This window comes from Apium graveolens, unplaced genomic scaffold, assembly GCF_009905375.1.
Source record: "Apium graveolens cultivar Ventura unplaced genomic scaffold, ASM990537v1 ctg5069, whole genome shotgun sequence".
NCBI classification, from domain to species: Eukaryota; Viridiplantae; Streptophyta; class Magnoliopsida; order Apiales; family Apiaceae; genus Apium; species Apium graveolens.
The window spans coordinates 70,249-96,880 of record NW_027418803.1 but is presented as its reverse complement, the minus strand read 5'-3'; the positions used below and the strand labels follow the sequence as shown (position 1 = coordinate 96,880).

The following is a 26,632-nucleotide window of genomic DNA, read 5'->3' as shown; positions in this document are numbered from 1 at the left end:
CCTTTTAGTTTCCTTTTAATCCTCAACCATCTTAAGCCTATTTTTCAACTGATCTAAAGTCATGTGTCCTATATTCACCTTACTGGCATCTTTGGATGTGCTAGCTTCTTCTTTGATAAAGTTCTTGGAAGTTGAACCAAACTTCTTATTGAGATTTTTCAAATTGTTCTTTTTAGAATCACTTGCATATTTTAATTGATGAGCCTTCAACGAATGCTCCTTTTCTTCCTTCAACGGATAACTTTCATCATCCGTTGATTCCACATCCGTTGATAATCCATCAATTAATTCTACTTCCTTTTTGTTTTTCTTCCAGGCGTTCTCACAGAGTGATTCAATTCCCTGAACCTTGACAATCTGAGCACTAACATCCCTAGATGTTTTCCATGCCTTGATTACATCTTGTTCACGTTCTAATTGTTTAGAAAGAATTTCTACTTTCTTGACAGATTCTTCTAGTTCACTCTCAACAGATAAGCATTTGATTTTAATCTTTTCAAGCTCAATTACCTTACCCTCTAACACAACATTTCTATCACTTAAAAACAAATTATTCTCTTTAATTCTTGTATTTTCTTTAGCTAGTGATTTAAGGGAAACACGCAAATGATATAATTCATTGGACATATCATTTATAGCTTCATTGCATTCAATTTTAGAAAACTGAGAGAGGTCAGTAGTAATTACCTGGTTTCTTGATGAACTAGTTTCATTTTCATCAGAATTAGCCATCAGGGCTAAGTTGACATATTCCATATCATCATTTTCATTGGCTCCATCCACTGCCCAGTCATCCTGAGTCAGAAAAGCTCTTTCCTTTTGTTTGAGCAAATCGAAATATTTCTTTTTGTAATCAACTTGCTCAAATTTCTTCTTATCAGAGGTTGGTGATAAGTGGCATTTTATACCACTTAGAACGTCTTATAATAGCTTAAATTGGTGTCTTGAAATCAAGTATTTTGTGTATTTGATGCGTTTTTCTAGTGTTTGTGCATTTCAGGATATTAGTTGCATTTCGGGGGAGAATTCATCAATAATCAGCCTTGGCATGTGTTTAGCATTGCAAGAGGGAAGAGAGGAGCAGATTACAGCGAAGAAATGGAGCAAAATCAGACTATTTTCCAGTAAAGGTCTGAGCATCCGCTCAGCTATGCTGAGCGGCCGCACAGGGTCGAGAATTCAGAATATTTATTTTAGACTTCTAATTCTGTTTGGCTTCCAACTTCTATGTAATCTGAGTTTTATGGGACTCCTATATAAGTAGATTTCAGAGACGTTTCACGTGTGTTGGATCGTTGTATTAATCAAGGAGCGAATGAGATAAGGAAGAAGACCGTTTTAGCACACCGCAACGAAGAGGAGGCATATTTTCTTGTGATTCTTTGTTTCGTTGTAACGTTGGATGCTAGTTTTCTTTACTTTGAACCTATTTACTCTTGTGACGTACTCTGGTTTAATATAATTAGTTTATTTATTATTCTCTTGTATTATTTTATCATGTTTTCATATGAACCCATGATGACGATGAGTGCTAACATGGGCTAATCGTGATCATGGGGTTGTATCGGATTTACTATGGAATTCTTTAGTTAGTTGTTTAATACCTTAGTATGTGATGATTGTATGATATCTAGTATTGGTTGTGCGTATTCGTCTTATGTGCGTCGCGAATATATAAGATAGGGTGTTAATCTCTTGTGAAGCGACGGTGGATCTTGAGATTTAGAACTTGCCATGCTAGCATAGGTTCATGTATGATGTTGCATGATTAGTGGGTAACTCTAACCGTTTTATTCGCCCTGTGTAATCAAAAGGAATAACTTGTGCTTAAATCATTATGTTGTCAATTTCTGTAGACATATAGGGACTCAACATAATTGATGCATATTCAACTTCTATCTTAATTGTGGATGTTTGGTAGAATGGTATTAGTATAATGAAAGTTGGCTTTTATCAGTTTCGTGCTATTCGATTAATATCATCACTGTTGCATGCTAAGGGTAATAACAATGACTATTGAAGGAAGTAGTAATGAAGTTGTGATCTCATGAGTGTTTTAAGATTGTTAATTCGAAGTGTTAATTAAGTGGTTAATTTTAGTAGTTAATTGTAGTTAATAATTAGTTAATCAATCTAAGTGTTATTGTCTTAACATTGAGAAGTAATCATACATTAGTGAGTGAGCTTAATTGAACATAATTAGTCTGAGTCTCTGTGGGAATGAACTAGAAAGTATTCTATATTACTTGCGAACGCGTATACTTACGTTTATTATTAGCGCGTGTTTCTGCCCTAACAAGTTTTTGGCGCCGCTGCCGGGGACTCGGTGTATTTGTTTAGTTTATGTACTTACCATCATTGGTCGTTAGGACTCAGTGATTAAGACGTGTTACTTATTGTTTTCGGTTGTGTTTCAGGTACTTTAGCGAGCATTTATGTAAACTCGTTCTCGTACTCGCAAGAGGACTTTAGATACAGTTGAGGAGACAGACGAAGTTCTTGATATTCCGGAGAAGATAGATTTTGAAGATTCGGATTCAGGAAGTGAGAAGAAAGAGCCAGTAATCATGGGTGATCGTATTGTTCCGGCAGATCCAGCTCTTATGGATTTTTCTTGGCCTAAAATTGATGACATTCAGTCAAGCATTCTTCATCCGGCTAATTCAAGCTAACACCTTTGAAATCAAGCCGGGCACTATTCAGATGGTGCAGAACTCTATTTCTTTCGGAGAAGCGGTGACTGAAGACCCCAACATGCACATAAGGAATTTTGTCGTGATCTGCAGTACTTTCAAATATAATGGTGTGACTGATGAGGCTATCAAGCTGAGGCTTTTCCCATTCTCACTGAGGGATAAAGCTAAGGACTGGTTACATTCTGAACCAGCTGGGTCCATCACTACTTGGCAAGATCTTGCGCAAAAGTTTCTGGTGAAGTTTTATCCAATGGCAAAGACTGCTGCTATGAGGAGTGCTCTTACTCAGTTTGCGCAGCAACCTATAGAATCTATGTGCGAAGCTTGGGAGCGCTACAAGGAAATGTTGAGAAAGTGTCCACATCATGGAATGCCCGATTGGATGGTGATCACTGGTTTCTATAATGGTTTGGGGGGCCAATCTCGGCCCATGCTCGATGCAGCAACTGGAGGCGCCTTGTGGGCCAAAAGCTATACTGAGGCTTACAATGGCTGCAAATGAGCATCAAAGCCCAACTCAAAGGATGATGCCTGGGAAGGTAGCAGGTATTCTGGAAGTCGATGCAGCCACCGCTATTGCAGCGCAGCTCCAAGCGCTGTCTATGAAGGTCGATTCTCTAGCTACCTATGGAGTCAATCAAATAGCTATGGTCTGTGAGCTTTGTGCAGGTTCTCATGCTACGGATCAGTGTTCTCTTGTTAACGAATCTGTTCAGTATGTGAACAATTATCAGTGACAACAGCAGCCTGTGCCAGCTACTTATCATCCTAACAACAGAAATCATCCAAATTTCAGCTGGAGTAATAATCAGAATGCTATTCAGCCACCATATTAGCAAGGTGTGAGTAAACAGTTCAATCCACCTGGATTTCAACAACCACAGCAGTATGCTCAAAGGCAATCATATCCTCAACAGGGAGGTGCAGCTGCACCCACTAGTGCTGATTTTGAGGAACTTAAGATGTTGTGCAAGAGTCAGGCGGTGTCGATTCAAGACATTGGAAAATCAAATCGGTCAAATAGCCAATGCAGTGCTCAATCATCAACCTGGCACGCTTCCCAGTGACACGGAAGTGCCAGGCAGGAAGGAAGCTAAAGAGCAAGTCAAGGATATTACCTTAAGGTCTGGGAAGGTTGCTGATGCTAAAAAGGCAAAAGAAAGAGAAGCTGAAGTTGGAGATGAAGAAGCTAGGCAAAAGGAGAAAGCGGCAGAACCAAGGAAGACTACTGTTGAACACACTCTGCCTGAGGGTAATACAAGGGATAAACAGCTCTATCCTCCACCACCTTTTCCTAAGAGATTGCAACAACAAAAGCTGGATAAGCAGTTCGGTAAGTTTCTGGAGGTTTTCAAGAAACTTCACATCAATATACCTTTCGCTGAGGCTCAGGAGCAATTGCCTAGTTATGTGAAGTTTATGAAGAATATTCTTTCAAGGAAGGTGAAACTGGATGACCTTGAGACCATTGCTCTAATGGAAGAATGCAGTGCTGTGCTGCAACAAAAGTTAGCTCCAAAGCTTAAAGATCTAGGTAGCTTCACCATTCCTTGCACCATTGGCAAGTTGTCTTTCGACAAGTGCCTTTGTGATTTGGGAGCAAGCATCAATCTGATGCCGTTGTCGATCTTTAAAAAGTTGGATTTACCTGATCCAAAGCCCACCTACATGTCTCTACAATTGGCTGATCATTCTATTACTTACCCAAGAGGCATAGTGGAGGATGTGCTAGTCAAGGTGGATAAGCTCTTCTTTCCTGCAGACTTTGTTATTTTGGATTTCGAGGAAGATAAGAAGATTCCCATAATCTTGGGAAGACTTTTCTTGGCTACTGGTCGTACCTTGATAGATGTGCAGAAAGGTGAACTTACTATGCGGGTGCAGGATCAGGATGTGACCTTCATTGTATTCAAAGCAATGAAATTCCCTACAGAAGATGAGGAGTGCTTAAAAGTGGATATGATTGATTTTGCGGTTACTTCAGAACTCGATCATATGCTAATGTCCGATGCATTAGAAAAGGCCTTAGTGGGGGATTTTGACAGTGATGAGGAGGATGGCAATGAGCAATTACAATATCTTAATGCTTCTCCCTGGAGGCGAAAGCTGGACATGCCGTTTGAATCTCTTGGTACTTCTGACCTCAAAAATGCAGAAGGAAAGCTCAAACCATCAATTGAGGAAGCACCCACCTTGGAGCTTAAGCCATTGCCTGAACACTTGAGGTATGCTTTTTTTAGGTGATGCATCTACACTACCTGTTATTATTGCATCTGACCTTTCAGGTAGTGAGGAGGACAAACTCTTAAGGATTTTGAGAGAATTCAAATCGGCTATTGGATGGACCATAGCAGACATCAAGGGGATCAGCCCTTCATATTGCATGCATAAAATTCTGCTAGAGGAGGGTAGTAAGCCAACTGTTGAGCAACCGCGCAGACTTAATTTTATCATGAAGGAGTTGGTGAAGAAAGAAATTCTGAAGTGGCTGGATGCAGGAATCATTTATCCTATTTCTGACAGTTCTTGGGTGAGCCCCGTGCAATGTGTGCCTAAGAAAGGAGGTATTACTGTGGTAGCAAATGAGAAGAACGAGCTCATCCCCACTCGAACAGTCACAGGATGGAGAGTATGCATGGACTACCAAAATTGAACAAAGCCACGAGGAAGGATCACTTCCCTCTTCCGTTTATTGATCAGATGCTTGACAGGTTGGCTGATCATGAGTATTATTGTCTTCTGGATGGCTACTCGGGGTATAATCAGATTTGTATTGCACTAGAGGATCAAGAAAAGACTATGTCCATTTGGAACGTTTGCTTTTCGCAGAGTTTCGTTTGGATTATGTGGCGCACCGACCACTTTTTAGAGATGTATGATGGTTATATTCTCTGACATGATTGGAAATAATGTCGAGGTGTTCATGGACGACTTCTCCGTCTTTGGACATTCGTATGATGAATGTTTGAATAATCTTCGTGACGTGCTCAAAAGGTGTGTGGAAACTAATTTGGTACTTAATTGGGAAAAATGTCATTTTATGGTGCGTGAAGGCATTATTCTTGGGCATAAGGTCTCTAGCAAGGGTCTTGAGGTGGATAAAGCCAATGTGGGAGTCATTGAAAATCTTCCACCACCTATTTCTGTGAAAGGAATCCGTAGTTTTCTTGGTCATGCGGGTTTTTATCAGCGTTTCATCAAGGACTTTTCGAAGATATCTAAGCCGCTGTGCAACTTGCTTGAGAAGGATGTGCCTTTCAAATTTGATGATGAATGTTTGACGACATTCGAGACTCTTAAGAAGAGTTTAATCACTGCACTAGTTATTACAGCACCGGATTGGACAGAGCTTTTTGAGATGATGTGTGATGCGAGTGATTATGCGGTAGGCGCATTTCTTGGGCAGCGCAAGAATAATCTCTTTCATGTGGTCTACTATGCTAGCAAGACCTTAAATGGGGCCCAAATGAACTACACCACTACTGAGAAGGAGCTCTTGGCTATAGTCTTTGGTTTCGAGAAATTTCGATCTTATCTGCTTGGGACAAAAGTTACAGTATTCACTGATCATGCGGCCATTCGCTATTTGGTTTCCAAGAAGGATTCAAAGCCGAGACTCATTCGTTGGGTGCTCTTACTACAGGAATTTGAGTTAGAGATCAAGGATCGAAAAGGTACTGAGAATCAAGTAGCTGACCATCTCTCTAGATTGGAGAATCCCGAGTCTACTTCACATGATAAGACATTGATCAACGAATCTTTTCCGGATGAGCAGTTGTTCACAGTTCAGGAGGAAGAGCCATGGTTCGCAGATATTGTGAATTATCTAGTCAGCAATATAATGCCTCATAATTTGACCACAGCTCAGAAGAAGAAGTTTCTGCATGAGGTGAAGTGGTATATGTGGGATGAACCGTATTTGTTTAGACAGGGAGCTGACCAGATCATCAGGAGATGTATCCCATTCTGTGAGACGGAGGGGATATTACGAGACTGCCACTCCACAGTTTATGGTGGACACTGTGGTGGTGAGAAGACGGCAGCTCGTATTCTGCAAGCAGGTTTTTTCTGGCCTACTTTGTTTAAGGATGCTCATCAGTTTGTTTTAAGATGTGATCGTTGCCAAAGAGTGGGAAATTTGACGAGAAAGGATGAGATGTCGTTAAATGTGATGCTTGAAGTCGAGGTCTTTGATGTTTGGGGAATCGATTTCATGGGGCCTTTTGTCTCATCCTGCAACAATCAGTACATATTGCTGGCAGTCGATTATGTCTCAAAATGGGTAGAAGTCAAAGCTCTACCGATAAATGATGCAAAGGCAGTGTTGAATTTTCTTCATAAGCAGATTTTCACAAGGTTTGGAATGCCACGAGTAATCATAAGTGATGAAGGGTCGCATTTCTGCAACCGTAAGTTCACTCTTATGATGCAGCATTATAATGTGAATCATCGAGTTGCTACTGCCTATCATCCGCAAACAAATGGTCAAGCGAAAGTGTCTAACAGAGAGATCAAGCGTATTCTAGAGAAGGTTGTTTGTCCGTCAAGGAAGGATTGGTCTTTAAAGCTCGATGAAGCTGTTTGGGCTTACAGAACAGCATACAAAACTCCACTTGGTATGTCCCCGTTTCAACTGGTGTATGGTAAGGGATGTCATTTACCGGCGGAGCTTGAGCATAAGGCCTACTGGGTGTTGAAAAAGTTGAACCTGGATCTAGATACAGCTGGAAAGATGCGAATGCTTCAGCTTAATGAACTTGATAAATTTCGACTCCAAGCGTACAAGAACAACAAAATGTACAAGGAAAAAGTGAAGAGGTGGCACAATAGGAAGCTACATCCTAAGTTATTCGTGCCGGGGCAACAAGTTCTCTTATTCAACTCTCATCTCCGACTTTTTCCTGGGAAGTTGAAATCAAGGTGGTCTGGACCTTTTATTGTCAAAACTGTGTTTCCACACGGAGCGGTGGAGATTTTTGAGAATGATCCAGACCAAGCATTCAAGGTTAATGGTCAGCGTTTGAAGCACTACTATGGGGACACGGCAAACTAAGAAGTGGTTAGTGCCGTTTTATTGTCAACTTGAGGAAGGTACGCAACATCAAGATAATGACAAAAAAGAAGCGCTGCGTGGGAGGCAACCCATGATTTGTTGTTACAGGAACCCTTAGAAGTTAATAACCTATCCAAAACCACAAAAAAATCAGTAAAACGGGACCATAATTTATTTTTTCCCGTAGCCCCCTGAGCGCCCGCTCAGCTTTGTTGAGCGACCGCTCAGGGGTCGGCTGGGAGAAAAAAAATTTAGCCCATAAAAAATCCAAAAAAAAATCAGAAAATAAAAAAACAAATTACAGCCCATAAAACCCACGACCTATTCCCCATTATCCCATGATTTTACACCTTAAACCCACTCCTAATCAAATTCTACCCTAATCCATACCCTATATATACATACACCTATCCCATATATCTCCCATACACTTTCTACACTTCAACTCTCTCCCAAACACAAAAACACAATTCTCCAGCACTTTTATTCAGATTCGATGACACCCAAGAGAGCAAGGACTATTGATAGCAGCAACACAGTCCCTACTGCTGATTCTTCGAGGGGTACTGCTGCGAGGCCTCGTTTGAATGATAGGGCTGCTGAGGAGGAGTACACTAGGCTTCTGGGGAAGCCGATTCTGAAGGAGAGGGGATTTTTACCATCGGGGAGGGATGGTGAGTTGCTGCCTATGATTGCTGAGAAGGGGTGGATAGCTTTTTGTGAGTCGCCTGAAGCAGTGCCTATGAGCGTGGTTCGCGAGTTCTATGCGAACGCGAAGGCCGGGAAGAATGGGTTTTCTGTGGTCCAGGGGATGACGGTTGATTATCACCCAGCGGCGATTCGCCGTGTGATTGGGCAGAGCAGAGGAAGCCCACGGAGGAGAACTGGAATGAGAAGACTGCCGAGGATTTTGACTTGGATTTGATTTGTGCTACTCTCTGTAGGCCGGGCACTGTATGGACTTTTAAGACTGGAACTAATGAGTATCGTCACTTTTCGGCGATCGCGATGAACATGTATGCCCGTGCATGGAATGCGTTTATTTGTTCTAATATTCTGCCTTCTTCGCATGCACATGAGGTCACAGTTGAGAGAGCACAGTTGTTGTGGGGAATTTTGAATGAGGAGTACTATGTGGACCTTGGTGAGTTCATCTACCAAGGAATTCTGAAGTTTTATAGGGGAGCTAAGCACATGAACATCCCTTATGCATCCACGGTTACTAAGCTTTGCCGAGCAGTGGGAGTTCAGTGGCCGTCTCATGAGCAGTTGCAGTTGCCGGCCGCTCCTATTGATTCCGGGACTCTGAATGCGATGCAGGAGTGGACCGATGGTGAGCCCGAGGAGCATGGGCTGGGTTATCATCTTCCAGGAGGGCGTCTAGCACGAGGTGCTACTATGGCGAGGCCGAGGCGTGATGAGGCTGGTTCTTCTAGAGCTCAGGAGGGTGCTGGGATGGCTGATGCCCAGTATAGGAGGCTGTCACGGAGGATGGATGCTATGTACGAGACACAGAGCAGGTTTGCTCAGGAGCTCCCCCTTGCGCTAGGGACTGCTTTTCGAGGCCTTGGAGCTGACATCCAGTGGCCAGTTTTTGGTGAGGACTCTGCATATCCGCCTCCTGATACACCACCCACTGAGGGTGATGATGATGATGACTCCGAGTAGGTATACCCTGTATTCCTTTCTACTACCTTCACTGGGGACAGTGAAGATTTTAAGTTTGGGGGTGGTAGTTAAGGAATATTTTGTGTGTGTGTCATATAGTTGCATATTCATGATAGTTTAGTTCCTATAATTGCATAATTTTTGCCAGATAGTTTTTTTTTTATCATTTATTTATAGCTTTATTTGTTTATCATGCATGTAGCTCATGCATATACCATCATCCCTTTTGCGATGATTTGCCAACTGATTTGTGATGTCGATGCGAGTGTAGTGATGGCGTTAAAGTAATGTTGAGTCGTGTAGGTTGATATGCATGCTAGAAACATTTGTATTTTCACTAAGTCTTAGAGAATGCTTAAGGACTAGGTGGTTGTTATGGTCTGATTGTTTTCGAGGTTAATCTATTTATTATGCTTAGAATTTTATAATAGGTTCTTAGTGATAAAAGGCATGAAAAGAAAAAAAATGGAGTAAAAAATGGAATTCGTTGCTAATTGTGGCTAGGCGTCAAATGGCTAGTAGCCGGCTCGTATGTTTATGCGAGTAGTTTAGGGTTGAGCAAGATGGAGCGAAATGCACTTGCTCAGAAATTTTGAAAAAAAAAGTAAAGAAAAAAAAAGGAAAAAAAAAGAAAAAAAAAAGAAAAAAAAAATATATGAGTTGATGCATAATTGATCACGAGTGGGCTCTTTGGTATTCGAGTTATTAAGTTCTTAGGGGACTTTGTGCCTAGTGACCTAAGGCTTTTAGAGTCTGGGATCCGCTAACCTAACGCTCGCTACATGGATACCATTGTATAAGTCTTTTGTGGACCTCACTCATTGCACGGTCAAATAAGCATTATTGTTATGAATAAAAAAACATGATTCCGTAATAAGCTCCAGGATTCTGGTAGTGTTATAAGTCACTTTGTGCCTAGAATTTTTATTCTTTGTATAATCATGTGATTGCCTTGATGATAGTTGAGTCATGATAATTGATCTAGTTCCGAAGCATATCTGTTAAGCACCTGTACACACCATGTTTCTGGCTGTATGTTAGTTTGCATGATGTAATTGATCTTTAGTCGCCTAATTTCATTTGTTGAGATGTTGAAAGTTGGTTGGTTTGGTCGTAGTAAGGGGGATCGCTGCATTTCATATAGATTGCATTCATGCATGTTTATAATTTATTTTTGAGTTTATGACGCTTGAGGACAAGCATCGATTTAAGTTTGAGGGTGTGATAAGTGGCATTTTATACCACTTAGAACGTCTTATAATAGCTTAAATTGGTGTCTTGAAATCAACTATTTTGTGTATTTGATGCGTTTTTCTAGTGTTTGTGCATTTCAGGGTATTAGTTGCATTTCGGGGGAGAATTCATCAATAATTAGCCTTGGCATGTGTTTAGCATTGCAAGAGGGAAGAGAGGAGCAGATTACAGCAAAGATAACGGAGCAAAATCAGACTATTTTCCAGTAGAGGTCTGAGCGCCCGCTCAGCTATGCTGAGCGGCCGCGCAGGGTCAAGAATTCAGAATATTTATTTTAGACTTCTAATTCTGTTTTGCTTCCAACTTCTATGTAATCTGAGTTTTATGGGACTCCTATATAAGTAGATTTCAGAGATGTTTCACGTGTGTTGGATCGTTGTATTAATCAAGGAGCGAAGGAGATAAGGAAGAAGACTATTTTAGCACACCGCAACAAAGAGAAAGCATATTTTCTTGTGATTCTTTATTTCGTTGTAACGTTGGATGCTAGTTTTCTTTACTTTGAACCTATTTACTCTTGTGACGTACTCTGGTTTAATATAATTAGTTTATTTATTATTCTCTTATGTTATTTTATCATGTTTTCATATGAACCCATAATGACGATGAGTGCTAACATGGGCTAATCGTGATTATGGGGTCGTAACGGATTTACTAATGGAATTCTTTAGTTAGTTGCTTAATACCTTAGTGTGTGATGATTGTATGATATCTAGTATTGGTTGTGTGTATGCGTCTTATGTGCGTCGCGAACATATAAGATAGGGTGTTAATCTCTTGTGAAGCGACGGTGGATCTTGAGATTTAGAACTTGCCATGCTAGCATAGGTTCATGTACGATGTTGCATGATTAGTGGGTAACTCTAACCATTTTATTCACCCTGTGTAATCAAAAGGAATAACTTGTGCTTAAATCATTATGTTGTCAATTTATGTAGACATATAGGGACTCAGCATAATTGATGCCTATTCAACTTCTATCTTAATTTTGGATGTTTGGTAGAATGGTATTAGTACAATGAAAGTTGGCCTTTATCAGTTTCGTGTTATTCGATTAATATCATCATTGTTGTATGCTAAGGGTAATAACAATGACTATTGAAGGAAGTAGTAATGAAGTTGTGATCTCATGAGTGTTTTAATATTGTTAATTCGAAGTGTTAATTAAGTGGTTAATTTTAGTAGTTAATTATAGTTAATAATTAGTTAATCAATCTAAGTGTTATTGTCTTAACATTGAGAAGTAATCATACATTGGTGAGTGAGCTTAATTGAACATAACTAGTCCGAGTCTCTGTGGGAACGAACTAGAAAGTATTCTATATTACTTGCGAACGCGTATACTTGCGTGTATTATTAGCACGTGTTTCCGCCCTAACAGTTGGCTTTCTACACTCATTTGCAAAGTGTCCACTTATGCCACAGTTATAACATTTGAACTTAGATTTGTCCACCATGTTCTTGTTTGGCTTAGTGAATCTAGCATTTTTCTTGAATTTCATCTTTGCAAACCTCCTGGACAGAAAAGCCAAATGTTCATCAACATCATCAGAGTCATCTTGACTGGAACTATCTTCAACCTCAGCTACTTGCTCCTTTCCCTTGCTTGATTCTGATTTGCTTGTGCCAATTTTGAGACTTGGCATTGTCTTTTCTTCATTCCTGGCTTCAGTCTTCTCATTGTCAGCTACAAGTGCAACTGATCCACCTTTTCTCTTTCCCTTTTCCAACAGCTCATCTTGCTCCATCTTAAGTTCATAGGTCTTCAAAATTCCATATAATCTTTCAAGTGTGAAGTCCTTATAATCTTCAGAATTCCTTAATGAAACAGTCATAGGCTTCCATTCCTTTGGTAGAGACCTTAGAAATTTTAAGTTGGAATCCTTGACTTGGTACACTCTGCCATACAGCTTCAATCCATTCAACAGTTTCTGAAATCTATTGAAGGTATCATTTAGTGATTCTCCTTCTTCAAAATGAAAGTATTCATACTGTTGAATGAGAAGCTACATTTTGTTTTCTCTGACTTGTTCAGTACCTTCACAGATAAGTTGCACAGTATCCCAAATTTCCTTAGCAGTTTGGCTGTTAATGACATTATCAAACATATCTTGATCTTGGCCATTAAACAGAATGTTCATGGCTTTCTTGTCCTTGTGAACCTCTTCAATATCTTTATCAGTCCATTCTGTTTTTGGCTTGGGAATAGACTGTCCAGCAGCAACTGTGGTAGTTGCAGCTGTGGCTATCTTTTGAGGGATGTGAGGACCATTTTCAATGCAGTTGATGTAGCTTTCATCTTGAGAGAGAAGATGTAGATGCATCTTCACTTTCCAGTGATGATAATTATCTCTTTCCAGGATTGGAATCTTTACACCAATATCCTTCTTACTCATGATGTTAGTATAATAGATCTTTAAACTCTTTGTAAGTTAAGAGCTTGCTCTGATACCAATTGTTATTCCCAAGGAACTAACAATGAGATTTACAGAAGGGGGTTGAATGTAAATCTCAAAACTTTTTCAAGTTTTGAGCAGTTTCAAAGGCTAAGTGTTTTGATGAACAGTTATGTGTGAATTGCTTTGAGCAGGTGCAGACATATATATATTCAAAACACAAATGTAAAGAACACAAAGGCTTTAAAAACTTTTCTGGTGGATTTGTTGTTCCACCAGAGATGTGTATTTCAGAAAATATGTGATTCAAAGATTTGATCACAGCTGCGTCCTAGTACAAACTAGATGATTTTCTCTCTATGTTTTTCTAAACAACTCTAGAAAATTCACACTCTAATTACTAGCTGCAACTTGGTTTATATATCACCAAGTTTACAAGTGAAGACAAAAGTACAAATACAATTGAAAAGGTTCTTCACATGTTTCTTCTTCATTTCTCTATCCAATGCAATCTAGGATAATCTGCAAATCTTTGAATACTTCCTTGTTTGCACCAGAATGGAAATGCTGCATTTTCTTGATTCCTCCAAGAGGCTACCACATTCCAATTGTCTCTGTCAACCCATGTGCCTCTGTCAGCTTATGAATTGTCACTGTCAACTGCTATTGAACTGAGCATCCGTTGAAGCTTTCATCCTTTGATGGATGGCTTTATCCGTTGATGCATTAGCAGTTAAAGCTTTATCCGTTGATGCACTCATCCGTTGATGGATGTTATCCGTTGAAGTTTTAGAGACATCCGTTGAAGCTTTGTTTCTCATCCGTTGAAGGCCTTTAATTTATCAGTTGGCACTACTTCATTTATACAAAATTACAAGGCATGAAATATTTACAATTAGCCCTCCTATTTGCATATCCACTAGTAGTCAACATGACTTATAATTTCCCACAACATCTATGAATTATAACTTAAATACAGAACTGAAATGTGCTACAATACTAAACTTATTTCTAAGTAAAGCTACTCCATCAACGGATAGCCAGAATGGTCTTATCCGTTGAGGCTACAAACACTAGATTTCTACTTAAGTGTTTTGTTTAACTTATCATCAAACTAATACACATATTCCTAACATTTACATTTAATCAACCTATTCTGCATATCTACTAGCAGTCTACATGATTCATAAGCTACTACAGAATCTATACAAAGTTGTTTGCAGAAATGTGCTACAGTACTTATTGTTGCATAAACTACTCACCCGGTGGATATCAATTAGTCATCCGTCGGGACTATATTGAGTCATCTGTCGGAACTATAATTGATCATCCGTCGGGTGCTACAAATTCACTAAGTTAAATCTACTAAGGTGTTTTGTTTAGCTTATCATCAAGTACACAACATATTCCTAACAACTCTTCCATAGAGCTATTCTTGAATTCAGTTCCATTCTCACTTCTAATGATCTTCACTTTGTATGTTGATCCTATCTCAAGCTCCCTCACATGATCAAGAAGAATGGATGGAGATTCATTCTTGGTGTGCAGAAAGTACACCCATGTGTATCTTGTAGATTCATCAACAATCACAAGTGCATACCTCTTCTTGGCAATAGTCATAACATTCACTGGACCAAAGAGATCAACATAAAGTAGATGATATGGTTCAAGAATTGAGGATTCAGTTTTACTCTTGAAAGATGTCTTCCTTTGTTTGGCTTTCTGGCATGAATCACATAAGCCATCGGGAGTAAATACTGCATTGGGCAATCCTCTTACAAGATCTTTCCTCATAAGTTCATTGATATTGTTGAAGTTGAGGTGAGAAAGTCTTTTATGCCAGTTCCAGCTGTCTTCCAAAGATGCTCTACTTAGTAGATAAACTTCTGAGTTATCAGTTCTTGTGGAGACCCTGGCTTCTTACAAACTACCATGTCTCACACCAGTCAATGTGATCTTGCCGTCAGACTTATTAACAATTTCACAATGCTCCTTATAAAGATTGACATGGTAATCTCTGTCACGGATTTGACTCACACTAATCAGATTATGCTTGAGTCCTGCAACCAGAGCTACATTTTCAATGATGATATTTCCAATTTTGATTTTTCCATATCACAAGATTTTTCCTAAGTTTCCATCTTCATAAGAAACCGCTTGAGCCAGCTTTCTCCTCAAATTCTGGTAGCAGGGATTTATAACCAGTCATATGTCCTGAGCATCCACTGTCCAAGACTAGAGCATTCCTCCTGTCACCCTGCAATCAGTAATTTGAATCAGTTAGTGTTTTTAAGGACTCAGACTTGCTTGGATCATTTGGCCTTTTAAGTTTATTAACATATGCAGCAAAAGACTTCATATCAGAGTTTATGTTAACATTCTTACTATCAGTATTTATATATGCAAAAATAGATTTTGCTTTAACTAAAGAGGGTTTCAATTTATAAAAATCATAATACAAACTGTGATACTCTTTACATATATAAATAGAATGCCAAACATTTCCACAATGAAAACAAGGATTCTGTGGTTTATATCTAGCTGTTCTATTCCTAAACTCTGATTTAGAAGGAACAACTTTTATCTTTTTATTCTTCCTGCAAGAATTAGCAAGATGATTAGTGCTACCCTAGTTTAAACATGTCTTTATAGGTGCAGTAGGTGGCGTTACATAGTTTCCATTCTTATTAACACCTACCTTGCCATTCCTATTTTTCTTAGACCTTTATCTCTTGTCTTTCATGTGTAAATCCTTCAGCTTTTGCTTAAGCTATTTCTGAGTCATTGAACCAATATTTACTGTGTTGGTGTGAACTTGTTCACTCTTTTCAGTAATTAAGTTTGATCTAGGTGCTGAGGTGGTACCTTCCTCATGAATAGATTTAACATTATTTGCACTTGGATTAAACTTAATGGTCTTTACTTGAACCTCATTTAATATGACCTTACTATCAGTTTTTATAGGTTCGGTTTTCTCAGTTTCTTCTCCACTTTTCTTATCAGAATTAGATCTAGCTGAATATCCTAATCCTGATCCCCAACAATCCTTTTCTAATATTTCATGAGTTGTCTTTCATGAGTTAGTCCAAAGTTTAATGACTTTTCTTTCTTTAGCTAACTCATTTTCTAGATAAGCATGTTTTTCTACCAATTTTCCATTAACATAAACAACATTATCTCTTTCTTTTTGAAATTTTAGCATGCAAAGCAACTCAGTTTATAGGTAATCATTCCTTTTCTTAAGCACAACGTTTTCACTCTTGATCCGTTTTCTAAGGTTTGATCCCTAAAACTAACATGCAGAGTCATAAGAAATAATCTTAATTCACAGATATTATCAGTATCAAATGCAAGAGTAGAGTGAGGTACCTTTAATTCAGCAGTGTTGGTCTCAGCATCAATATTTGCCATGAGAGCATAATTGATCTCATAATCTAAGTCTAATGAATCATCCCAGTTTCTCTTCTTTGAGATCAAAGCTTGTTTCTTCTCAGCTCTGGGTTTTCTGCAGTCAACTGCAAAGTGTCCAAATCCATCACAGTTGTAACATCTCTCTTTTGACTTGTCAGGTTTTTCAGATCTAGCTTCCTTCCAATCAGTATCTCTTCTGTTGTTCCTCTTATTAGAGTTTGAGGAACTGGATCCTTTTTGGGAAAATCTTCTCCCTTTCTTGAAGTTTCTATAGACCATCTTCTTGAAACTTTTAACTAGTAGGGCAGCCATTTGATCCATATCTTTATTGTTGTTATGATCACTATCAGTATCTGATTTATTATCAGGATTTGAGTCATCATCAGAATTTGATGATTCAGTATCTGATTTAGCAATCACAGCTTTCCCTTTGGAGTAGTTTTTCCTCCTAGCTTTCTCCTTTGTCTCCTCTTCAACTTTGAGTGCAACTGGTCTAGGTTTTGATCCTTTCCTCTTGCTCCTTTGCTCCATCTCTAGTTCATGAGTTTTCAGAACTCCATAAATCTCATCTAGAGGTGTGATGTCGAGTTGATAGTTATCCCTGATCGATGTGACTTTAAAGTCCCACTTTTCAGGAAAGCAAGTAGGAACTTCAAGTTTGAGTCTTCCAAATCATATTTTTTATTGATAAGGGATAAGTCATTCAGCAATTTCTGAAATCTGTCATAGATCTCAGTTAGGGATTCATTGTCCCTTGAGTCAAAGTGCTCATATTCTTGAGTAAGCACTATCCTCCTAATTTTCTTGATATCAGTTGTACCTTGACACTTTACTTCTAAAGCATTCCATATCTCTTTTGTTATTTTACATCCAATGACTCTGTTAGACATAACATTATCAAGACTGTTGTGCAGGATATGTCTAACCTTAGCATCCTTCATGATTGACGAGATATCTTCAGGAGTGTAGTCCTTCCTGTCTTTGTCTATCATCTTCTCTGGTTCTCCTGCAACCGAAACAGCTACCTTTATTGGTTTATGAGGACCATCATAGATCCTGCTTAAGTATTCAGGATTTGTTGCTTCCAAATACATGACCATCCTGACTTTCCATATTGGATATTCATGCACTCTCAGGATGGGCACCTTGATTGCTTCATACCTACTCATGTTGCTGCTTATCTGTGATGTGCCTGGGGGTTGTGGCTTCGGATCCAGATTTTGTGTTTCTTCTTCTCCTTTGTCTGACATGGTTGATCAATCTTCAGATCTTAAACTGTTTGTACGTTAACATCAAGATCTGATACCAATTGTTAGGCCCTTAATCAACTGTAGAGGGGGTGAATACAGTTAATATAATCAATTAGAAAAAGTTTCAACAGAATCAACAAGTTTTTATATTAATCTTATAAAAACTTATTACACAAGTACTCTCTCGAAAGGATGGACAAATATCCTTGAGAGCTGCTAGGTTATGCGAAAGATAGAACAATGTCACAATGCATATAGCATGAACCTAAACTATACTTTTATAGAGCACAACTATCAATGGATAAGGAATCCTATTCTATTAACAACAAGGAGACCTATACTATTGCTTCTGAGATAAAGTCCTCCACCGACTTGAATTCCTGTTTCCTTTTCCTCTTCAAAGATCAACTGATGTGACAAATACTGATTTCATCATCCGTTGACATCATCATCCATCGAATACCAACATCCGTCGATGTCATCATCATCCGTTGATGCTTGTAATCATCATCCGTTGATGCTTGTAATCATCATCCGTTGATGCTTCTAATAGTTTCTGTTTGATATCATCAATTGCTCCTAACATTCTGCAAAATGTTGTTGGACAAAAATGTTATGGGAAGACTGTAATGGATTTTACGGAAAAGGTAACAATGCTAATACATACTCTCATCATATGGTCAAGAATTATATGAAGAAAGGATACAGAAATGATTATATGTTTATACCAAAGCAGGACAATGTGTTCCCACCTATGCTCAAATCTATTGAAAAAGAAAGTTTCCTCATGAAACTAGAGATTAAGAAGGAGAATGTTCTTTTCAAATCAAGGGTTTATACAATAGTGGATGTAATGAATGCTAATAATGCTATTATAACTGATGAAAGTTCCCCAAGACCACCAGAAGATTCCTTTAGAGAGGTAATGCATAACAAAGCAAATAAATTTATGCTACTTCATTCGAACTATGTTGTAACACCCCCAAATCCGGGGTCGGGGATCCGGGTTGTCACGAGTTCCATTTCCCTTAATAACACCCAATCTTAATAATTACTCAACTACTCTGTACTGTGACCCCTACAATAAACACACACACCACATGTTATAGTCTCAGAGATGAACATCCAAAAATAACCACAAGTCATTTTATTCCACAATTATCTGCCAATACACCTTAAAAGGTTTTCTGAATAAATTTACATTTCTTTGCCATTATTACAATTCATAAATATACATAAATCTGGTACATCAAAAGTTGAAAGCCTAGTCTATTGGTAGTTCCTACCTCAGCTACGGCGGCATCAATGCTTCTAGAAAACTGCGGGACGCCTCCTAATCGCTTGCGAATCGGGAGCTTGGTCCTGTTCATCTTTTCTATCTGTTGTTGTGTGATGAAAGAAGAAAGCAAGGGTGAGCAGCAAGCCCACCAAAATAATATGTATAATGATTAATAGTATATGAGCCTTCTCATAGTACTCATGAAAGTCTTGGTCAAAAGAAATGAACCAAGTTTGATATCTTAATGCGATGAAGTCGCAAAATATTCAGTATATATACATATATACTTTTCAAAATATTGGAAGTCCTCTTCCATGCATAATACACACAAAGTTCCAGTGTATAACTGTATAAAAAAAATATCGTTGCAAGGTGATCTCATATATCTAACCTTGTCTCAACGTTTTTCTGAAAATCTTTGTCATTCATAAGACAATTATTAACTACATATAAGTTTAAAAGATGAAGTTACCAAATACTTCACTACACTTATATCATTTATAAAGCTACTTGAACTACCACTGTTCAAAGTATAATTAGCTTTCAACAGTTCATCACATAGATGAGACTACAAGACAAGATTTGAATAGATTAAATCTTTGAAATATTATTAAAGGAAATGAAGTTATGATATACTTCATTAAGTTCTGATATATATATATATATATATATATATATATATATCCACATATACATCTTCTTTATACAATTTCCTGAAAACCTCTGTCATGTAAAGTATGAACAGAATTGCAATATCCAATAAATTTGGAAAGGAAAAGAATTTTGGCATAAACCAGATATCTTGCTGATCAGGCAAAGATACCCATAAGTAACCTTTTCTACTAGTAGATGGACGAATTCCCCACTGGTCATCACCCTTGGTCGCAATAGGACCTTATGCTGGACTGCCACTCAGCCACTTATGCATTTGATGGACTCCCACTGAGCCACTTACACTATCATGGACGCCCACTGAGCCCATGTTGCTTATGCCGACTCGATAGATGGACTTACTTCCCGAACGTTGGGTAAGTAATCAATTCATTTACCAAAACTGCAACCTTGTTGCGAATATAAAATACACCACAGAGCCGGATCCCTCAGGTTTTGAGCGAATATTTAAATCCCCTTTGAAAGGAAGATCTTAAATATAAAAATGAGTTTTGGGATCCGCTCTAACTTTTAAAAATTATTTTGAAGACTCGAAAACATTTTTAAGAGTGTTTGGAGTAATACTGATTTATTAAAATAAATCAGTCCCGATATGAAAGAAATATCTGAATATTATTATTTAAATAATATTCCCATAAGAATAATTGAGGTAGAAGTTGGAAAGCTTACACTTGAAATGAATAGCAATTAATCAAGATATACTTATACGAAAGTAATATCTTTATTTGAATAATCGAAAATAAGTTTGATTATCGAAGTATTATTCTTTAATAAAATAAAGAATATTATTAAATAACAAGCGGAGTCATAATACCTCGAATGAATATTATAAATAATATTCATTAAATGAAATAAAGGAGTCATACATCCTCAAATGAATATCCAAGTAATATTCAATAAATAATATAAAGGAGTCATAAGCCTTCGAATAATATTCGAAATAATATTCAATAATTAATATAAAGTTATCGAATAACCCTTATTCGATTAATAGTTTTGAAAACTATGACCATATATATATATAAATATATATATATATATATACATATATACAAAATCTACTCGGGATCCTCGACTCCCGGTTTTAGAAAATGTTTTCACCTTTGGGTCCCTATACTAAGGGTATATGCAAATTACCGCTATCCTCTAGCATATGTATTATCAACTGAATCAACAGATATATATGGAAAGAATACGAAACAGGCATGCATATATATACCATATCAGCATGCTTCAATATATCGCAAAATTTGCTAATTAACCAACATGCATCTATCACAAGATAATGCATATACATATATACATCACAACAACAGTATAACGGGTAGAAAACTTGCCTGAGCGACTGGGGGTTACGAATGGCTCGGGACGAGTCTGGTAACCTATAAACAACAAGTAAGTTGGAATTAAACCAAAGTCACTTGTAAATCTATACTCTAACCAACTCAGACTCTAACGCTCGTTTTGCGCTTACTGATTCGCTTAAGTCACTCGGGTACCCTCGGCTCCACCATTTTTAATAATTTAACCTTTACGAGTTTTAAGGCGATTCTTTCACGAGTGTCTTACCAACTGCCTAACACTCTTACCATAATTGTTTCATACATTAATTAACCCTTTTTGGTCTTTAACCTATGTTTCAAAGTAAGGCGAGGGAAAAAGTTTCGTTCGCGAAACGCCGTTACTTGAAATAGTCGTTTCTCCTAAACCGTGCATCGGAATCGAACGAACTACATATCAAAACGAAGCTCGTAACATGAGCTATCTAGAAATGGCAATGGTCATAATCTATCAGGGGGTTCTCGGGTCCTAATGTTATGCACAAAAACAGTCTAAAGAAAATCGGACGTTACGACGGCTATGTTTACGCGATTTCCCAATTTAAAACCATTCAAAACCAACCCAATTCAACCTCAAATCCAACATACAACCAACATCCATCCTTATCACATCATAACAGCCCCAACCAATTCAATTTTAACATTCATACTTATGCCTAAACTTGAATTTAACTATACTACATTTTTTTAACCAAAACAACAAGATTTACCATTCCATTTCAATACCATTTCATCCCCAAACTCTAACTCACAACATTAAGCTACAATATCACCCTACTAATCAAAATCATCTTATAATACATAGGAATCTAGGGTTTGGAGACGATATACCTTCCTTGAAGTGGTGGGAGGAGCTAGGAAGCCTTAAGAAGCTTTGAGAAGTCTTAGGAATGCTTGGATCTTCAAGGAAATCAAGAAAAATTTCAAGTTAAAAACTTGAAAACACTATTCATTGTCTTCTTCTTTGATTAAATGAAGAAGTGTAAGTCATATGTCATAAGGCCTATTTGTATATTCGAGGATTCAACTCAACTCAAATAAGAATATAATAAGTAAATAGTGGATCTACCGTCAGAGAGATCTCGCAAAGTAATATCTGTCAAAGGATTCAGAAACAAGGTTCATCTACAGACTTGAGGAGTTAATTCACTGGAAGAAGTTCAAGAAGTTGATCATGCCTCAGTGATATAAATCAAGATCGTGGATTTAATCAAGTGACAGAGATCTCGTCAGAGTATCATTAATTACAAGGATTTAATCTGAAGAAAATCAGAATATCAAAGTCAAGACATGAAGAAACGTCACGGAAGTTAGTCACTCATGAACCAGACAGTACATCGAGTGTCAACGTTGAAGTGGTGGAATTGATTCATAATTTTCAGTGATTTTCAGAAGATTTGCAGAAGAATGGTTGCTGCTCAAGACTAGAATTAATTCTCTATTAATTAATTAAGTCATCTAATTTAATTAAGAAAATAAATTATATCTGCGAAGAATAATTTATTTATTAATTGAATTAATTGATTAATTAATTCTGAATTAATTTTAGGAATTTTCAGAATTTAAATTGGATTAAAATCTGCATTAAATCAGCAAGACAATTGAAAATGAACTAGCATGACAATCAGGATTGTCATACCGATTGTCATGCTAGGCCATTTTCAATAGTCTCACCGAAAGTTACACTAGGAGAAGGATTGTCTTGCTAGTTCATTCTGATTGTCATGCTAGTTCATTCAGATTGTCTTGCTAGTTCAATCCATTGTCCTACCGATTGTCTTGCTGAGCTCAGGATTGTCTTGCCAGTTCAATTCTATTCTGTTGATTAAAATGAAGCAGACAAGCAGCAGTTAAATTATCAATCCAATACACATCAAACAGAAGTCAACACCCAAAGAACAAAAGAAAAAGAAGCAGAGCAATATTTCATTTTCTCTGCAACTTCAAGATCAATTTCTAGATTGTAAAGTTAAATTCAATCAACTAGAAATCTTTATCTTGTTCTTGTGTAACAATCTAGCGGATCAAAATCCCTAGAACTTAATCTCAAATTGCGTTTAGCATTTGATTCTAATTATTGCAAAAATAGAAAAAGTTCATGTCGAATTTATTCTAAATTTGTGATAATTAATTTGAGATTAATTCCTTGTAATTGATACAGTTGTTGTAACACCTTTCAAGTTTAATAATATTTTTATTTAACTTGAATTTTGTTTCACATTTTTTATTCCGCATTTAATTCGATTATTTGGTATTGTTTGTATTCAACCCCCCTTCTACAAACACATTGGGACCTAACAATTGGCATCAGAGCCTTCTGATTAACGAACAAATCAAGATCCTAGACTTTTGTGATTTTTCAAATCCTTGAATTTTTATTTATTCAAAAATTCATAATGACTTCACATAAAGTTGGAACCGTTAAAATTCCATAATTTGATAAAGAGAATTATATCATGTGGAAGAAGAAGATGCTATTATTTTTACAAGTTGCAAATCCCAAATATTCAAACTTGTTAAAGAAGGGTATAAAAACTCCGATGGTTATTGAACCGGAGGTAATAATAGATGGTGTGGTGACTACTAAAGCTAGAACCTATCCAAAAGAGCCCGAAGATTTTACTCCTGCTGAGAAGGAAGAATCCTCCTTGGATGCCAGCCTTCAATTAATATTAATTGATTCCCTTGATCCCTTGATGAACAGACATGTGATGAACTGTAAAAATTCTAAACACATGTGGGAAACTATTGAGGTAATTAATGAAGGCACAGAGGAAGTTAGGGAGAACAAGTTGGAAATCCTAACCTCTGAATATGAACATTTCAAATCAAATCCAGGAGAAGGAATTACTGAAGTGTTTGAGAGGTACAATGCGTTGATCAACAACCTGAACATCAATGGAAAGTATTATTCAATCAGGGAGGTCAACAAAAAGTTCCTTTTAACACTGCCAGCTCATCTTGAACATAGAATCACTGCCATTAGAGAAGCTAGAGATCTGAGTGAGATTTCTTTGGACAGGCTCTATGGAGTGTTAAAAACCTATGAGTTGGAGCAGATTCAACAGAAGGAAGTCTACGGGAAGGATAGAATGGTCAGCACATCTACTGCACTTGTAGCTGAAGGTCAACAACAACAACAATCTCAACAGTTAGAAAGAATGGTACAGTTTTCCAAGGGTGAGGAAAATGAGTTAGTAGCAGAATATGATCCTCCTACTACAAATCAATCAAGTGATGATTTTTATTCCTTGGAAGAGCTGGAGCAATTGGAAGATGAATCAATGGCCCAAATTGTCAAGAGATTCTCCCATGTCAGATTCAAGAGAAATCCCAAGTTCAAATACAAGTCCAACTACAACAAATTCCAGAAAGGTGGATCTTCATCCTCTAACACCAGCAGTGGTGGATACAAAACAGGGATGGTTGATCGGAGCACCATTAGATGCTATAACTGCAATGAGTTAGGACACTTTGCCACAGAATGCAGGAAGCCAAAGCAAGTAAGGAAGAACTCTTATGATTCCATTCAGAAGAGTAACTCTGAAAGGGCTTATCTGGCAAAGGGAAGAAGCTGGGATGATACTGATAGTGAAGATGAAGAAGAAGGAAATCTTGCTCTTATGGCTATTGATGGAAAAGCTTCATCGTCAAGAATAGAGGTAAAACTTTCTGATGCTGAAATGGTTTATCATCTAAGAGGTAACTTAGATTGTGCACGTCGTGATAATGAACTGTTAAGTTTACAGATCACAGACCTTGAGAAAGAGGTCAATGAATTAAGACTTGTGCACATTAATCAAGACAAATTAAAAGAACAGGTATCTTTTCTAGAGAATAGAGTTGACTGTTATAGAAAACTCGAAACTATTCTCAAAGACAAGATCACCGGTCTTGAGACTAAGGTTAGAGCCTACTTCAATTCTTGTTCGAAGGCTAAAGAGTTCTACAGTAAGCAAGCTGTTAATCAAACATCTGGAATAGGTTATGATTACAATGCTGCTATTGGAGAATTAGGCATAAACTCCCCCCCTCATGTCTGTGCTAAAGGGAGGGAAGTACCACATGTGCTTAAGGGTGTTGATGAACCCCTCTATAAAGCATCAATTGCTGAACCATTTGATGCGACCTCTTCTGTTATTCAAGAAGAAATACGTGATGAGGATCATGCTTATGAGAAGATTGTTTCCAAGTCAAGTGAGTCGAAAGTTCCAGTCAAAGTTGTGAAAGCAACTGAGACTAACTCAGACACACATGAGTTGGATAACAATAATGCCATGTCTACCATGCATAAATTACCTGCTGTTAATCACTCTCATAAAGCATGTGGTGTTGCTAATTGTATGTCTTGTGCTTTTAATATGATGTATGCTTATTTTAATGGTAAGCATGTGTCTAATGATAAGACTACTCCTCGTCAGCTTGTGAATAACAAGAAGCATGATAGGTCTAAGACTGCTAGTCCTTCTAAGGCTAGAAAGGAGACATTTGTGCCTAAGCTTAAACAGAAATTTGTTAAGGCTGTTTACAAGGTCAAATGTTCAGTCATTGAGAAAGTTGAGACAACTAAAATTAAAAAGGTTGTTTTGCCTGACAAAGGACAGTTCTACAAGTATGCCGGGCCCAACCAAGTTTGGGTTCCGAAGAAGGTCTAATCCATTTATAGTGCAGGGCATTAAACAGGTGTAACCGGTAGTGTGGATTCTTGACAGTGGATCATCAAGATATATGACCGGAGATAGAGCCCTGCTATCAAATGTGGATTGAGAAAGCTGGCCCCCTGGTTACCTTTGGAGATAACAGCAAAGGTTTATCTGAGGGATATGGCTGTTTGCAAGCTGGGAATGTTATCATTGTAATTTTGTATATTGTGCTAGGTTATTATCAGGAAGCAGTATCCAACATATAGCACCAGTGACGAGACTTGAGAATATTACGACATATCAGGCACCTGCTGCACATTACACTTGGAATTGTACTCTAGTAAGATGTGTACAAGTGTACTCCTGATTGGTGAGTTAAAAGAGGAAGTCAGTGCACCACAGTTCATGGACTTTGCAGCTGCAGATCTATTGGACTATGCAATCTCTTCTTCACAATCTCACTTCAGGTTGGTATGAACTAGTATACTACTCAAGCAATCGTCAAGGACATGGTATGGCACTCTAACTGCAGTTACAGTTTTATATGAATAAGTAGAGTCGTCATATTTATAACTATCTTATCACTATGCACAATCATATTGTTTTATATGTGCAGTGATATATTGGTTATGCAACATAACAAGTAGTATCTAAAGTACTTGACAAGTATCGGTCAATGATATCTTATTAACATTATGTTGCAGATATTTGTAAGCTTTTGACATGAATGAGAATTACTTAGATTTTACCCTAAGTGATCAATGTTTTATCAAAAACTCATTCATATTGAAAAATAAAATCAAACTTCTTTCTACATTAGTGATTTCTTTTTCCATGTAAAATATTTTGAAATCACTATTGTAAATCATTTTCTCTTTATTACCATATATTCTGTGTTACAGGTTCAGTCTCCAATGACTTTCTTTCATTGACAGTCATGAGGTTGAAAACCCACAACGTCTATCCCAGA

At 37.7% G+C, this 26,632-nt stretch overlaps 1 non-coding gene and 1 pseudogene across 1 annotated transcript; both read right to left on the bottom strand.

Moving 5' to 3' along the window:
- LOC141702422 (uncharacterized) overlaps nucleotides 1-26,632 on the bottom strand; it is an 83,916-nt pseudogene that overhangs the window by 52,505 nt on the left and 4,779 nt on the right.
- LOC141702424 (small nucleolar RNA R71) lies at nucleotides 2,962-3,068 on the bottom strand. The gene has a single exon (XR_012567099.1). It is a non-coding gene; the product is annotated as a small nucleolar RNA R71 (small nucleolar RNA).